At 47.5% G+C, this 17,292-nt stretch overlaps 1 protein-coding gene across 4 annotated transcripts in view; it reads left to right on the top strand.

Annotated features, from left to right (window-relative positions):
- Positions 1 to 17,292, top strand: part of POLR2E (RNA polymerase II, I and III subunit E) — a 33,028-nt gene that overhangs the window by 4,336 nt on the left and 11,400 nt on the right. The window lies entirely within an intron of this gene.

A 17,292-nucleotide genomic window follows, 5' to 3' on the forward strand; every position in this document is an offset into this window, starting at 1 on the left:
TCTTTCTTTCTTTCTTTCTTTCTTTCTTTCTTTCTTTCTTTCTTTCTGGATGTCACAGAATCCTTTGTGGAGCCACGTGGGCTTCCTCTGCTGTCTTCTACACTTTTTCCTTGACGGAACTGTTTGCAGTTGTGCTTTGAGAATCTTTAAAGATTTATATGTACCTTTTGCCTTGTTGGGTTAGATCGTTGGGTCCATCTGGTCTGACCTCCATGTTTCCATGGTGCACAGACAAATACTTCACGGAAGCACCCCAGCAGGATTAGTCCAGGTGCTTCCATCCTGTTCCATACAGTGGGCTACCTCCAGAAATCCCGCCATCTGGCATGATCAAATACCCCTCACCAGGAGTTGTTCCTTGGTGCTGCGAACCACTGGGTAGGCTTTGGGCCAGTTGTGGATACTCAGCTTACCTCATGAGGTTGTTGTCCCCCCCTTTATTATTTTTTGTAAATTCAGAGAAAATAAAAAATATAGTATATATAAATACAAATGTCTGAAATACAAATATATGCCATCCAAAATATCAATAATATAACACATAGGACCAAACTAATGAGTGAAAAAGTAAATAACACTGTGTCCCCACCACCCAGGAAACCAATAATACCTCCATTTCATTTCATTTCATATTTCATTTCATATTTCATTTCATTTCATGTTGTTGCTTGTTGCCAGTCGCGAAGTCGCATCCAACCCATTGCTACCTATCGTGAGGACAGGAGAACATTCCTCCAGGCCTTCCTGTCCGCCATCACCTAGAGTCCACCTAAGCTCACACTGACTGCTTCAGGGACTTCATCCAGCCACTTCATCCTCTGCCGTCTCCTCCTCCTTTTGCCATCTATTGTGCCCAGCATCGGGGTCTTCTCAGAAGAAGAGAAGGCATTCTCTTCTCAAAAGAAGAGAAGGAAAAGAAGAGTTTTGGAGGCACAAGCCTTGATGATACCACTAGTTAGTAAGGTGTGAAGGCGGAGGAGAGGCCGCCATGGGTGCGAAAGGAGGTGGTTAGAGGGATTAGACGCAAGAGGAACCTCCGTAGGAAATGGGTACTGGGGCAAATAGACAAAAGGGTATACCAGGAGGAGGAGGCCCATTGCAGAAGCATTCTTTGCAAGGCTAAGGCTGATTACGAGCTGAGACTTGCCAAGAATATCAAGAGCAACAGAAAGGGCTTCTTTCAGCATGTAAATAGGAAGAGGAAGGGGAGACAAGTGGTGGGACCACTAAATAAGGAGGAAGGAGATCCAGTGACTGATATGAGGGATCAGGCACAGATGCTGAATGACTGTTTTGCCTCTGTGTTCTCCCCAAAGCAGGACGGGGAAGATCCGCATAGGAGATTAGATGAGGCTGGGGACTTAGGGGCACAGATTAGAGGCACCCCCCTTGAAGTTGAGGGGCTCCTCAGGGCATTGGACATTACAAAGGCGCCAGGCCCTGACGGGTTACACCCGAGAGTACTTAGAGAGTTGGCAGGGGTTCTCTCATGCCCGCCGGCCTCCATGTTTGAGGCCTCGTGGAGAACGGGTGAAGTTCCAGAGGACTGGAGGGTGGCATCAGTGGTCCCAATTTTCAGAAAGGGTAGTAGAAGGGACATGGGGAATTACAGACCGGTTAGCCTTACATCTATTATAGGAAAAACAATGGAAAAGCTCATAGTGAGAGGGCTAGTGATGATAGTCAGGGGACGGAGGCTGGTGGTTACACAATACAGTTTCTGCAATAACAGGTCCTGCCAGACAAACCTTGTGGAATGTGGTTTACCTGGATTTCAGCAAGGCCTTTGACAAAGTGCCCCATAATATCCTGATTGAGAAACTGAGGAGTTTTGGGATAGACCATTGCACTGTCCGATGGATTAGGGCATGGCTGACTGACCAAAAGCAGAGGGTAACCATTAGTGGGGAACCATCAGAATGATGGACAGTGAAAAGCGGGGTCCCCCAGGGCTCTGTCCTGGGGCTGATCCTGTTCAATCTTTTCATCAATGACATGGAAAAAAGGGTGAACAGTCTGCTGATCAAATTCGCAGACGACACTAAAACTGGGGCAGTGGCCACTACTGAGGAGCAGGTACTCCGGATCCAGAAGGGTCTGGAGAGACTATGGAAGTGGGCAGGAGACAACAGGATGGTGTTCAGTGTGGATAAGTGCAACGTCTTGCACTTGGGGCATAGGAATGGGTGTCATAAGTACAGATTAGGGGACAAGTGGCTGGAGAGCAGCACTTGTGAAAGGGACCTCGGGGTGCTGGTCGACTGCGGGCTGAACATGAGGCAGCCATCTGATGTGGTGGTCAAGAGGGCGAACGCCACCCTTGGTTGCATAGCCAGAAGTGTGGCGTCTCGATCAAGAGAGGTATTACTACCACTCTATACGACTCTGGTGCGCCCACAACTGGAGTATTGTGCTCAGTTTTGGGCCCCTCATTACAGGAAGGACATAGCCAGGTTGGAGTCAGTGCAGCAAAGGGCCACAAGGTTGGCGGCCGGTTTGCAGGGGAAGCTGTATGAGGCGAGACTGAGGGAACTGGGTCTCTTCAGCCTGGAGAAGAGGAGACTCAGGGGATCTTTTGGTGGCATACAGGTGTGTGAGGGGGTGTCACACGGAGGTGGGCAGAGACCTGTTCTCCCCTGCAGAGGAAGGCAGGACGGGCTCCAGCGGAGTCAAGCTCATGGAACCACGGTTCAATTTGGATGCCAGGAAGCATTTCCTGACACGATTCCGAGGGTGTGGAATGGGCTTCACGGGAGGTGGTTGAGGGCCCATCGGTGAGGGTGTTCAAGGATACGCCGGACATGCACATGGTGGGCATGTTGAGAGCAGAGCCAGGGGTCAGACTAAATGGCCCGAGAGACCCCTTCTAACTCACTCTATCTACTCTATGTTTCTCCAGGGAGTCCTTCCCTTTTCATTAGGTGGCCAAAGTATTTGAGTTTCATCTTCAGGATCTGGCCTTCCAAAGAGCAGTCAGGGTTGATCTCCTCTAGGACTGACCAGTTTGATCGCCTTGCGGTCCAAGGGACTCGCAGGAGTCTCCTCCAGCACCACAATCCAAAGGCCTCAATCCTTTGGCACTCAGCCTTCCTTCTGGTCCAGCTTTCACAGCCATACATTGCAACTGGGAAAACCGTAGCCTTAACTATACGCACTTTTGTCGGCAGGGTGATGTCTCTGTGTTTTAGTATGCTGTCTAGATTTGCCACAGCTTTCCTCCCAAGGAACAAGCGTCTTTTAATTTCTTGGCTGCAGTCCCCTGTGCAGTGATCTTGGAGCCCAAGAAAAGAAAACCTGTCACTACCTCCATTTCTCCCCATCTGTTTGCCAGGAAGTGATAGGACCGCATGCCATGATCTTAGTCTTCTTAATGTTGTGTTTCAAGGCATCTTTTCCACTCTCCTCTTTCACCCGCATCAGGAGACTCTTTAGTTCCTCTTCACTTTCTGCCATTAGAGTGGTATTGTCTGCATATCTGAGGCTTTTGATATTTCTCTGGGCAATCTTAATTCCAACTGGTGATTCATCCAGCCCCGCTTTTCTCATGCATATAACTTAAATAGGTGGGGCAGCAGTATGCAGCAGGGGTCCTCAGGGTTTTTAAACAGGGGGCCAGTTCACTATCCCTCTGACCGTGGGGGTGGGGTGGACTATAGTGTGATAAAAATAGGAATGAATTCCTTGGCACACTGCACGTTTCTTATTTGTAGTGCGAAAAAACCCAGGAAAAAACAGTACAGTATTTAAAATGAAGAACAATTTTAATCAACATAAACTTATTACTATTTCAATGGGACGTATGGGCCTACTTTTGGCTAATGAGATGGTCAGTGTCCGGTTCCTTATTTGTCACTGCCAAGTTTGCATCAGTTAGTCTGGATCTGGTTGGAGGTTTCAGATGTTGCATTCAGGAAAATGTCTGTTCACAAACATAGGTGCTGCCAAAGATGGTCGCCATTTTGAGTGCATGTTTCCTGAGATTAAGAAATGTCTCAGAGGGGAGAGGTGCAAAAAACTTAGGAAGGCTGCTTGACTTGAATGCATCTTTTGGAGAGTCACAATTCTGTAGCTCGGCCAGTTGCATTTGGTAAATCGGATCAACAATTTCAATGTCAACAGAAAATGGGTTCCGGAAAAGCTGTATGTTCTGTTCACGGAGATGAAGCTGAATTTAATTAGATTTACATTTGAAACTCCTTTTGCAGCATGCCCAGTGAACCCACACATGTCTTATTTGGAAATACACTGCTGGTTTTTCCACCAACAGGTTTTGAGTGGTGGGGAGATGGCAGTTTTCCTCCTTCCCTTGTTTAATGAGGAGGTCTAATTTTACTTCAGCTGCTGTCACCTGTGAATGCATATCACTGATGAGCTTCCGCTTTCCTTGAAGTTGCACATATGTCTCTGCATGTAGTTTGTAAAGATGGACTCAGGTTGCAGGACGTAGTGAATATTCAGTGGGTTTCTCTCTTTTTTTAAACCTGTGTTGTTGTTGTTGTTTTAATTAAAAAATGTTTACTCTGCTCGCTTGGGCTGCAGCAAAAGTCCAAGATGAGGCTGTGCCGCCCACTGAAAGGGAGAGCACGACAGGAGGGGGAGCCATGAGGATGCGCTCACCTTGGTCGAGGCCTTCCTGGCTCCTCGCCGCCACCCTGCTTCCGAGCCGGAGGAAGGTCCCCTCGCAGGCGCTCGCCCATCTCCAGGAGTGGGAGCAGGGGCAGGAGGCCAGAGAGGTGGGCACGGGACAGCTCCCTGGCTAGGAGAGGGCCTCGAGGGGGGAGGTACGGGCCGCTTTCCGTGGGCCTAGGTGAGGGGAGGCGATGGACGGGGCTGTGGCTGGCCAAGGGGGGCACCTCCCTCCTTTCCCGCTGTGGGGGGAAGAAGCATGGCGGCTGCGCGATGGTGGTGGCAGCTTGCCCTGAGAAGGCTGCAGCAGAGGTGGCCCCGCTCCCGCTCAGCCTTGGCCCATCCACCCCCAGGCTCAGCGAGGCGGTCGAGGCTTAGACCGCAGCCCAGGGACGTGGCTCATATAGATATAAATGTAAATAAAAATATATTTGAAAAGTTATTTTTCTTACCTTCTATCATTTCTTAGTGTCTTCCTCTCTCTCTCTCTCTCTCTCTCTCTCTCTCATTTCCCAGTGCCCTCCTCTCTTCTATATTCCTGCTCCATATTCCTACTCTGTATTCAGAGCCAATGCATGTGTACAATAGGGGGAAGAGCTGGTGCATCGCAGTCAAAGGGAGCTGTTACAATTTGGCGCATGCACCGGCTCTCTGCTAGTCTCAGAAACTGAAAGAGTTTCAGAGAACGCCTGTGCCAGCTCAGAGCTTTCGGACTCATTTGGAGATAGTTATCTCCGAATGAGTCTGAAAGCTCTGAGGTGAGCCAGGTGAATGACCTTAGCAGGCTGTATCTGGCCCGCGGGCCGTAGTTTGAGGACCCCTGCGCTATACGGACAGTAAAAACAAGACCAGGAGCTGATTGTGGCTAAGATCATGAGCTTCTTGTTGCAAAATTCAGGCTTAAATTGAAGAAAGTTGGGAAAAGCACTAGGCCACTCAGGTATGACCTAAATCATATGCCTGATGAATATGCAGGAGAGGTGACAAATAGATTTAAGGAATTAGATCTGATAGACAGAGTGCCTGAAGAACTATGGATGGAGGTTCGCAACATTGTACAAGAGGTAGCAACTAAAACCATCCCAAAGAAAAAGAAATGCAAGAAGGCAAAATGGCTGTCTGAGGAAGCTTTACAAATAGCTGAGGAAAGAAGGGAAGTAAAAGGCAAGGGAGAAAGAGAAAGATACATCCAATTGAATGCAGAATTCCAGAGAATAGCGAGAAGAGATAAGAAGGCCTTCTTAAATGAACAGTGCAAAGAAATAGAAGAAAACAATAGAATATGGAAGACTAGAGATCTTTTCAAGGAAATTGGAGATATGAAGGGAACGTTTCATGCAAAGATGGGCATGATAAAGGGCCAAAATGGCAGGGACCTAACAGAGGCAGAAGAGATTAAGAAGAGGTGGCAAGATTACACAGAAGAACTATGCAAGAAAGAGCTTAACGTCCCTGATAGCCACGATGGGGTGGTCACTGACCTCGAGCCAGACATCCTGGAATGAGAAGTCAAATGGGCCTTAGGAAGTCTGAGCAACAACAAAGCTAGTGGAGGAGACAATATTCCAGCTGAGGTATCCATAATCCTAAAAGACGATTTACTGCATCAATATTCTATACTCAGTATTCCAGCAAATTTGGAAAACTCAACAGTGGCCACAGGATTAGAAAAAGTGCCGTATTTTTCGCTCTATAAGACGCACCTGACCATAAGAAGCACCTAGTTTTTAGAGGAGGGATCCATGGAAAGCTTCCTGATAATCACAGGCACATTCTCCATCACTTCCCCATGGGCTTCATTAAAAGATGGGTTGCCATTTGAAAACACACGCTGACCTGTGATTAACAGCTCTCACCTGCGCCAGAGGGAGGGGCGGAGCAGGATGCGCCAAGCGTGTGCCGGCCAGGTGGTGCCATGTGGTGCAGGTGGGCCAGCAGCGTCCCGGGCGTCAGGCACACACACATTTGCTCTATAAGACGCACAGACATTTCCCCTTACTTTTGAGGGGGATTATCTGGACCCATTTCAGTCCGGCTTCAGACCCGGGTACGGTACTGAATCTGCCTTGGTCGCCCTGTACGATGACCTGTGCAGGGAGAGGGACAAGGAGTGCGTCCCTGTTGCTTCCCTGGACCTCTCAGCAGCTTTCGATACCATCGACCATGGTATCCTTCTGGATAGGCTTGCGGGATTGGGGGTCGGAGGCACTGCTTTGCAGTGGTTCCACTCCTATCTCAATGGCCAATTCCAGAAGGTGGTGCTGGGGGACTATGGCTCTGCACCATGGCAGCTATGCCATGGAGTACCGCAGGGCTCCATTTTGTCCCCCTTGCTGTCTAACATCTACATGAAACCGCTGGGAGAGGTCTTCAGGAGGTGTGGGCTACGGAATCACCAGTACGCTGATGATACCCAGCTCTACCTCTCGTTTTCCACCAATCCAGGTGAGGCAGTGGCTGTACTGAACCGGTGCCTGGCCGAGGTAATGGGCTGGATGAGGGCCAATAAACTGAAGCTCAATCCAGACAAGACGGAGGTCCTGTTGGTAGGCGGTTCAGGCTTCGGAGAAGGTGAATTGAACCTTGTCCTGAACGGGGTTGCACTCCCTCCTAGGGATAAGGTCCGCAGCTTGGGAGTGCTCCTCGACCCGGAGCTTTCACTCGAAGCTCAGGTAACAGCAGCGGCGAGGAGCACTTTCCTCCAGCTTCGCCTGATTCATCAGCTGCGCCCCTATCTGGAGTACGACTGCCTCGCAACAGTGACTCATGCACTGGTGACTTCCTGTCTTGACTTTTGTAACGCGCTCTACGTGGGGCTGCCCTTGAAGACGGTCCGGATACTTCAATTGGTTCAAAATAGAGCTGCCAGGCTGCTGACGGGAACTGGACGTTATGCTCACATGACTCCAGTTCTCCGTCAGCTTCACTGGCTTCCCATTGAAGTCCGGGCCCAATTCAAGGTGTTGGTGATGACCTATAAAGCCCTAAACGGCTTGGGTCCTGGTTACCTGAAGGAGCGCTTACGTCCATATATGCCCAGCCGCCCCTTGAGATCAGCAGGAGAGGCCCTCCTCCGGGAGCCCTCAGTGAAGGAAATTAGGAGGGTGGCTACTCGGAGGAGGGCTTTCTCAGCGGTGGCGCCTAAGTTATGGAATGCGCTCCCCAGAGAGGTCCGCCTGGCGCCGTCGTTATTTGTTTTTTGGCGCCAGGCAAAGACCTTTTTATTTATGCAGCATTTTAAATGTTAATATTATTGAATTTTATTCGGCCAGGGCGGCTTATTTTATTTTACTGTATATATTTTAATTGTCATTGTTTTAATGTATTTTGTATTCAATGTTGTAAGCCGCCCCGAGGCCTTGGCAAGGGGCGGCATAGAAATGTTTTAATAAACAAACAAACAAACAAACAAATAAATAGTGCGTCCTATAGAGCGAAAAATACAGTAGTTTACATTCCCATCCCAAAGAAGGGCAATGCCAAAGAATGTTCAAACTACCGCACCATTGCACTCATTCCACATGCTAGCAAAGTTATGCTCAGAATCCTACAAACTAGGCTCCAGCAGTATGTGGACCGAGAACTACCAGAAGTACAGGCAGGATTTCGAAGAGGCAGAGGAACTGGAGATCAAATTGCCAACATACGCTGGATCATGGAGAAAGCTAGGGAGGGAGTTCCAGAAAAACATCTTCTACTTCATTGACTATGCCAAAGCCTTTGACTGTGTGGATCACAACCAATTGTGGCAAGTTCTTAAAAAAGATGGGAGTATCAGATCATCTTATTTGCCTCTTTTCATTTCAAAGTTTTATTTGCTACTCACTAAAGAAATAGTTATTCCAAAAACTTCAGACATACTGGGTACAAAATCATATTTCTCTCTACAATTGCTATGCATTTCAGCCCCAGTTAAAGTTCCAATTCTGTAGCCACTGATAGAAAAAGTTCCACGTTTGTTAGTAAACAGTATCTTCTTTTTCCTTAATGGATGATATCAGTCTTTCTATTTCTGCACAGTCCAGTATCTCGTTCAAGATCAAATCTTCAGCTGGTAGCTCTTCGTTCCTCCTGCACTGTGCGTATGCAATCCTCACCACTGTTGTTACATGCAAAGTCAAATACATATTTTGTTTATCAAAATTGTCGGGGGAGAATGCCTAACAAAATTATTTCTGGTTTAAGTATTACAGATCTCTGCAACATTTCTCCAAGCTTCTATGTATTTTAACCCAGTATTTTTTGCTTTGTCACAAGTCCACCACATATGATAAAAAGGACCAGATCTCTGTTTACATTTCCAACACTTGTTTGACATATTCAGAAACATTTTAGCTAATCTATTCAGTGATAAATACCATCTATAAAACATTTGATTCAAGTTTTGTTTATATGAAGTTGCCAAAGTTATCTTAACTTTTCTTTCCCCCAACTTTTGCCACCTCTGCAATTCAATGTTATACCCAAAGTTTTGTGCCCGTGATATCATAGTTTCTTTTACTTGCTCATCTTCCATTTTTATTTCTAAGAGAAAGGTGTACGATCTTTTAATCATTTTTTATCTGATTTTAAAATTAATTGATCAAAAGTATTTTGATCCTTATAGAAACCATACATTTTAAAATATTTGGCATGTCTCGATTGTATTTGCATTTGATGCCACCAAGAAAGATCAGTACCCTGGTCTTGAAGTTCCTGATTTGATTTCAATCTTCCCTCATTATTCAAGATATCATTATAAGTCACAATCTTATTGAAATGTAATGCATTTGGGTATACAAAAGCTTCCATGGGAGAAAGCCATCTGGGTATCTTATTATAAATTTTTATCTTTAACTGAAATCAGTGCATTCCTAATATGGTGATTTTGAAAGTACCCATGAGTTTTACATTTCTCATACCACATAAAAGCATACCAGCCTATTTGTAAATCGTGATCTTCAAGATATAAAACCCTTTTGTTCCTTAATATTATTCATTCTTTTAGCCACACAAGAACACTTGCTTGATAATACAACAACCAATCTGGGAGGCCAAAACCCCCATTCCTTTTGGCCTCCTGAAGCATTTTTATTTGAATTCTTGGTTTCTTCTTTTGCCATATAAATCTCAAAATTTGTGTATTTAAATCATCAAAAAACTTTTTTCTTGTTTTTTATAGGAATTGTTTGGAATAAAAACAAAATCTTAGGTAATATGTACATTTTAACTATAGCTATTCTTCCCAACAATGATACTTGTAAATTAGACCATTTTTCCAAATCTACCCTAATATCTTTAAACAATTTGATGTAATTATCTTGCTTCAATGTAGCATATCTAGCTGTTAGATGGATTCCCAAATATTTGACCTTTTTCACTATTTGAAGAGCTACCTGTTCCATCAAAGCTGTTCTTTGGTTCAATGTACATTTTTTTCCTAATAATTTAGTTTTCTCTGTGTTTATTTTCATCCCTGTAACTTTTCCATATTCTTCTCTATTTTTAGCAGTTTAGATACCGTTGCCGTGGTATCTTCTAGAATAAAAACTAAGTCATCTGCAAATAGCATATAAGTTTTATCACCATCTTATTTGCCTCCTGAGAAACTTCTGTGTGGGTCAAGAAGCGGTACTGAGAACTGGACAACGAACGACTGATTGGTTTGAAACTGGGAAAGGATTACGGCTAAGCTGTATATTATCCCCCAGACTATTTAACTTATAAGTAGAGCACATCATGTGAAAGGCTGGATTGGATGTCTCAAGAGAATTAAGAGTGCCTGGAAAAATATCAACCACATCAGATGCACTGCAATTACATGACAATGCCACTCTAATAGCAGACTGTGAGGAAGAAACTAATGAGTGTCTTCATGTGGGTAGAGGAGAGCGCAAAAGTTGGCATGAATTTCAACATAAAAAAAACTAAGATCATGGCATCTGGTCATATCACTTCCTGGAAAATGGGTGGCGAAGAAATGGAGGGAGAGACAGGTTTTAGTTTCTTGGGCTCCAAGATACCTGCAGACGGGGACTGCAGCTAAGAAATTAAAAGTCGCTTGCTCCTGGGAAGGAAAGCGATGGCAAATCTAGACAGCATACTAAAAAGCAGAGACATCACCCTGCGACAAAAGTGCGTATAGTCAAGGCGATGGTTTTCCCAGTTGCAATGCATGGCTGTGAAAGCTGGACCATAAGGAAGGCCGAGCGCCGAAGGATTGAGGCCTCTGAATTGTGGTGCTGGAGGAGACTCCTGCGAGTCCCTTGGACCGCAAGGCGATCAAACCGGTCAGTCCTAGAGGAGATCAACCCTGACTGCTCTTTAGAAGGCCAGATCCCGAAGATGAAACTCAAGTGCTTTGGCCACCTAATGAGAAGGAAGGACTCCCTGGAGAAGACCCTGGTGCTGGGAAGGATTGAGGGCAAAAGGAGAAGGGGATGGCAGAGCATGAGGGGGCTGGATGGGGTCACTGAAGCAGTCGGCGTGAGATTAGCTGGACTCCGGGGGATGGTGGAGGACAGGAGGGCCTGGAGGAAGGTTGTCCATGGGGTCGCGATGGGTTGGACTTGACTTTGCATCTAACAAGAACAAACCTGGCTGCCATTATCAAGCTTAAGAGCAATTCTTTCTTAGCTTCATTTATATCTTGTTTTTCAATCAACAGCAATAACACAATTCTTGGTGAAATTGCTAAATTTATCTCTAGAATTTCTCTAATTACGTTAAACACCATGATCCAGATCTTTTGTATATTATCACAATCCCACCATATATGTTTGTAAATTCCAATCCCTTTCCCACATCTTCAACATATATTCGGATATTTATAATTAATTTGATTTAACTTAACTGGTGTGAAGTACCATCTCCATATCATTTTATATCCGTGTTCTTTAATTCTAACCAGCATATATAGTTTTCTGTTCCAAATATTCTTCCAATTCTTGTCTTTTATTTCACCTACATCCATTTCCCAAATTGATTTTACACTTTTTGTCTGGTTCCCTAACTTTATTAATATCCTATAAATTTTAGCAACTCTTTCTTTGCTTGTATATTCTTCCTTAATCTCACATTCTTTCACAATCAATTCAAATTTTGTTAATTGTCTTTCTTCCTCTTTAAATTTATCCTCCATCTTTATCCATTTTTATAATTGAATTAAGTTTTACCAATTTAGCTTGGTCTCTGCCAATATTCTCCTTAATTGTGTTATATTTTTAATCTTGTTTTTCCAGTCTTCCCATTTATATATATTATTATTCTTTAATTTGTTAATCCAGTCCTTTGATTCTATTTTTGGGAAGTTCTCCATTTTGACCACTGGTGTTAACGGAGAAATTCCCAGAATTAACTGCTGTCTCCATTTTTCCCATATTTGTAGCATATTTTTTAAGAAGGAGTTTTGAATTCTCTTAATAATCTTTTTTTTAATCTCCTTTTTAAACTAGTATGTCTCTAAGTGATCACCTATTTCTCTTAATTCTTTTAATTCAATATCATTAGTTCTTTGCTTTGGGCTATAATATCTGGAACTAATTGATTTGCAGCCCAATAGTTTCTAACATCTGGAATACTCAACCCTCCTTTTTTTGTGATTCATACCATAGTACTTTACTTGTTCTCTTCCCTCCATTACAATAAACCTGCAATAACTTCTGTATTTCCTTTATTTCGAAACTTGATTGGAATCATCCAAAACAAAAAAATAATCTTTGGCAGAATTTTCATTTTTGCTACTGCAATTCTTCCAAACCATGATAATTTTACCTTTTTGTATTTTCTTATTTTATCTTTTATATCCTTCTTTAACTTCATAATTTTTCTTCTTTAATTCTTGACTTTGTTGTAATATCAATTCATAAGTATCAAAGACTATCTACTATTTTTAATTTATACTTTTCTTTTAATATATCCAGTCCTTCACTATTATGATTATATAACATGTTATATAATCATGAGGTTGTTGTGAGGATAAAAATGGAGTGGAGGGTCTGGAGTTCTTTGCAACTAGAAAAATGGTGGAGCATCAGTGGAAGACAGTAACAGCACCTACAGTGTTTATATAAAGAAAGGAGCAAAATCAAAAGAGATGGGGATATTGGAAGCAGTGGTGATCGGTATATGATAGGAGCGGATCTTGCATGGAGAGAATGGGTGAGAGAATTCTGTGGTGGATCATGACATTAGTTGTGATGGAAAGAGAGGTTATTGGAGAGAGGAGGGAAACGGGGGCATGGACAACAGGGCATGTGGCCGGAGGGACTGAGGAGGCCGCGCTCGGCCACTGCCCGCTCTTTTGGCTCGGGCCTCTTGGCAGAGCGGCAGAGGCACCGGCTGGGGGAGAGGGCTGGGTGGCCAGGGGGCGGGCGCAGGCAAGGGGGGCGCTGGGAGGGGAGCAGGGCAGGGGCAGTGGGGAGGAGGGGGCAGGGCCAGAGGGGCCAGGAGGGAGCAGGGGGCGGGGCCAGTGGCCTGAGAGGCATATAGGGCCGTGCTCGGCCACTGCCCGCCCTTTTGGCTCGGGCCTCTTGGCGTCGTCCCTTGTCTGCGGCCCTTTGCTGCAGCCCGGGCTGTCCAGGCACTCCCTTCCCTGGGACACAGAGGTGTGTTTGTTTGTTTCTTTGTTTGTTTTTGTGCTGTGCTTTGCTTTGCTTTTCTTCCAATTTAAATTTAAGTTTATTTTATCCTTGTGTGTGTGTGCGAGTCGGTTTTTGTCTGGGAGAACTGGTTGGGTGAGAGGAGCTGCAGGACAGACAAGGCAGGGGACCAAGGTCAGGTCTCGGAAGGGATACCGATGGCAGGCCAGGAGACGGCCGGGCGAGAGTCGCGGTGTTGCTGCTGCTGCGGCAGCTGCGACATGTCCGCCCTTCTCCCCCAGGAGAGGCAGGGAGACACTCGCCCTCAGTGCACGCGGGTGGCCCTCCTGGAGGAGGAGGTGAGGTGTCCCAGGCCAGGAGAGCCCTCCAGGCTCCCCCAGAGCAGCCCCCTCAGGACAGAGGGTCGAGGGGGCACAGGAGGAGCAGCCGGGGGGACACGGAGGCACGTCACCCGCAGGAGGGGCAGCCCAGCACGGCCTCCTCCTTCCCTGGCGCCGATCTGGAGCTGGGAGCAGGTTCTCTCCGCTTGGGGAGGCTGGGGCTGAGGAGGCCTGGGGGACCAGCAGGACCCCCAGCCTGGGACGTCAGGTGGCAAGGGGGCCGCTGCAGGAGAGGTGAGGGCCAGGGCACGGCCGCCCACCACCACCAGGAAGACACAGCGGTGGGTGCTTGTTGTTGGGGACTCCCTGCTGAGAGGCACTGAGGCCACCCCGACCTGGAGACAAGGGAGGTCTGCTGCCTGCCGGGCGCACGCATCCGGCATGTGAAGGATAGAGTGGAGCACCTTGTTCGCTCCGGGGTCACCAGCCGCTCCAGGTGACCCATGTGGGCACAAACGATGTGGCCAGGCAGCGTGTGGTTGGGACCACCAGGGACTTTGAGGCCTTCGGGAAGAAACTCAGGGAGCTAAAGGCCCAAGTGGCCACCTCGTCAATCTTACTGGTCCGGGGATTTGGGCCAGGCAGGGACAGGAGGGTCGCCGAGGTGAACGACTGGCTTAGGGTGCGGTGCCAGAAGGAACGCTTCGGGTTCCTCGACCACGGCACCCGGTTTCTTGCCAATGGACTGCTGGCAAGGGATGGGTTGCACCTCACGAGGATGGGGAAAAGGTCCTTTGGAGATGCTCTAGCGAGCTTTAAAGTCCAGAAGACTTTAAACTGAGGTGCGGTAGGGTGGGTTCAGGCCCTCCAGTAACGTTTCTGCACTGGACAAGTGTGGGGAGAGGATCAGGGCTCTGGGAGCAGGGTCTCAGAGGTATTGCAGGGACTGACAGGACTCCTACAGAGAGGGGCCAGGTATTAGGGAGGATGGGAGGCAGGAGGAGGCTGGGGAGTCCAAGGAAAGGAAGCGGTGGGAAGGAGTTGGGGTGCATGTGCATCAATGCCAGGAGCAAGGGTAACCAGCAGGAAGAGCTGGAAGCTCCCCTAGGAATGGGAGGGTCTGACCTGGTAGGATGAAAGGCAAGTCTGGAATGTGAACATAGAGGGGTATCACCTTTTTAGAAAGGACAGGAAGGGAAAGAGAGGTGGGGGCGTAGCTTTATACGTCAGGGAAGGGATAGGATGCAGTGAGATAGGATGCAGCACAGATGGGGATTCGGCAGAGGCAGTCTGGGTGAATCTTAGGGGTTTTGACAGGAAAAGAGACCTGACAGTGGGGGTATGTTACTGCCCTTCAGGTCAACTTGAGACCCTGGATGATGTCCTGACAGGTCAGATTCTAAGGATATCTCGGGGGAGAGACACAGTAATTATGGGAGATTTCAATCTCCCGGATATTACTTGGAAGACTCACTCCAGACTAGGGAAAGTCTCCTGGGACAGGTTACTGGGAGACAAGCGAGTTGAGGAGGGGTGGATGGCACTCGAAAGGAGGTTTTGGAGGCGCAAGTCTTGACGATACCTCTAGTCAGTAAGGTGGGGAGGCAGAGGAGAGCGCCGCCATGGGTGCGAAAGGAGGCGGTTAGAGGGATTAGACGAAAGAGGAACCTCCGTAGGAAATGGGTACTGGGGGAAATAGACAAAAGGGTATAGTGGGAGGAGGAGGCCCGTTGCAGAAGCATTCTTTGCAAGGCTAAGGCTGATGACGAGCTGAGAATTGCCAAGAATATCAAGAGCAACAAAAAGGGCTTCTTTCAGCATGTAAATAGGAGGAGGAAGGGGAGACAAGTGGTGGGACCACTAAATAAGGAGAAAGGGGATCCAGTGTCTGATATGAGGGAACAGGCGCAGATGCTAAATGACTATTTTGCCTCTGTGTTCTCCCCAAGCAGGATGGGGAATATCCACATAGGAGATTAGATGAGGCCGGGGACTTAGGGGCACAGATTAGAGTCACCCCCTTGAAGTTGAGGGGCTGCTCAGGGCATTGGACATTACAAAGGCGCCAGGCCCTGATGGGTTACACCCGAGAGTACCTAGAGAGTTGGCATGGGTTCTTCCACGCCCGCTGGCCTTCATTTTTGAGACCTTGTGGAGAACGGGTGAAGTTCCAGAGGACTGGAGGGTGGCATCAGTGGTCCCAATTTTCAGAAAGGGTAGTAGAAGGGACATGGGGAATTATATACCTGTTCACCTTACGTCCATTGTAGGAAAAACCATGGAAAGGCTCATAATAGTGAGAGATCTGGTGATGCTAGATAGGGAAGGGAGGCTGGCGGCCAACCAGCACGGCTTCCACAAAAACAGGTCCTGCCAGACAAACCTTGTGGAATTGTATGACAAGGTTTCGAGGTGGCTGGATGGAGGGGATGCAGTGGATGTGGTTTACCTGGATTTCAGCAAGGCCTTTGACAAAGTGCCCCATGATATCCTGGTGGAGAAAAAGGAGTTTTGGGAAACACCAAAGCGCTGTCCAGTGGATTAGGGCATGGTTGACTGACAGGAAGCAGAAGGTAACCATTAGCAGGGAATCATCAGGATGGCGGCCAGTGACAAGCGGGGTCCCCCAGGGCTCTGTCCTGGGGCCGATCTGTTTAATCTTTTCATTAACGACATGGAAGAAGGGGTGAACAGCCTGCTGATCAAATTCGCAGACGACACTAAAACCGGGGCAGTGGCCACAACTGAGGAGCAGGTACTCCAGATCCAAAAGGCTCTGGACAGACTATGCAAGTGGGCAGGAGACAACAGGATGGAGTTCAATGTGGATAAGTGCGAGGTCTTGCACTTGGGGCATGGGAATGGGTGTCACAAGTACAGGTTAGGGGAAAACTGGCTGGAGAGCAGCACTTGTGAAAGGGACCTCGGGGTGCTGGTTGACTGCAGGCTGAACATGAGCCAGCCGTGTGATGCGGTGGCCAAGAGGGCGAGCGCCACCCTTGGTTGCATAGCCAGAAGTGTGGCTTCTAGATCAAGAGAGGTATTACTGCTACTCTACACGACTCTGGTGCGCCCGCAACTGGAGTACTGTGCTCAGTTTTGGGCCCCTCATTACAGGAAGGATATAGCCAGGTTGGAGTCAGTGCAGCGAAGGGCCACAAGGTTGGTGGCCGGTTTGCAGGGGATGCCGTATGAGGCGAGACTGAGGGAACTGGGTCTCTTCAGCCTGGAGAAGAGGAGACTCCAAGGGGATATGTTGGCGACATGCAGGTGTGTGAGGGGGTGTTACACGGAGGTGGATAGAGACCAGTTCTCCCCTGCAGAGGAAGGCAGGACGCGCTCCAACGGAGCAAAGCTCAGGGAACCAAGGTTCACTTTGGATGCCAGGAAGCACTTCCTGACAGTCAGGACCCTGAGGGTGTGGAATGGGCTTCCACGGGAGGTGGTTCAGGCCCCATCGGTGCGGGTGTTCAAGGATAGGCTGGACGTCCACATGTTGGGCATGTCGTGAGCAGAGCCGGATGGTGCTGGAGGTCAGACTAGATGGCCCAGGAGGCCCCTTCTGACTCGCTCTGTTTCTTTGTTTCTATGTGCTGAGTTCCAGGAGGGCTAGAAACAAGTGCTTTCCCCTCAGATGTTTAAGTTGCTCCACAGCCAAGAAAGCCGACTTCCACAGCCTGTTGCCTTCCACCTCTGTTCAGGAAAACTGTATTAGAGCATCTGTGTAGGTTCTTAAAACAAGCATATCCTAATTTGAGATTAAATCT

The sequence above is a fragment of the Varanus komodoensis genome, unplaced genomic scaffold (genome assembly GCF_004798865.1).
Source record: "Varanus komodoensis strain SLA01 unplaced genomic scaffold, ASM479886v1 scaffold79, whole genome shotgun sequence".
NCBI classification, from domain to species: domain Eukaryota; kingdom Metazoa; phylum Chordata; class Lepidosauria; order Squamata; family Varanidae; genus Varanus; species Varanus komodoensis.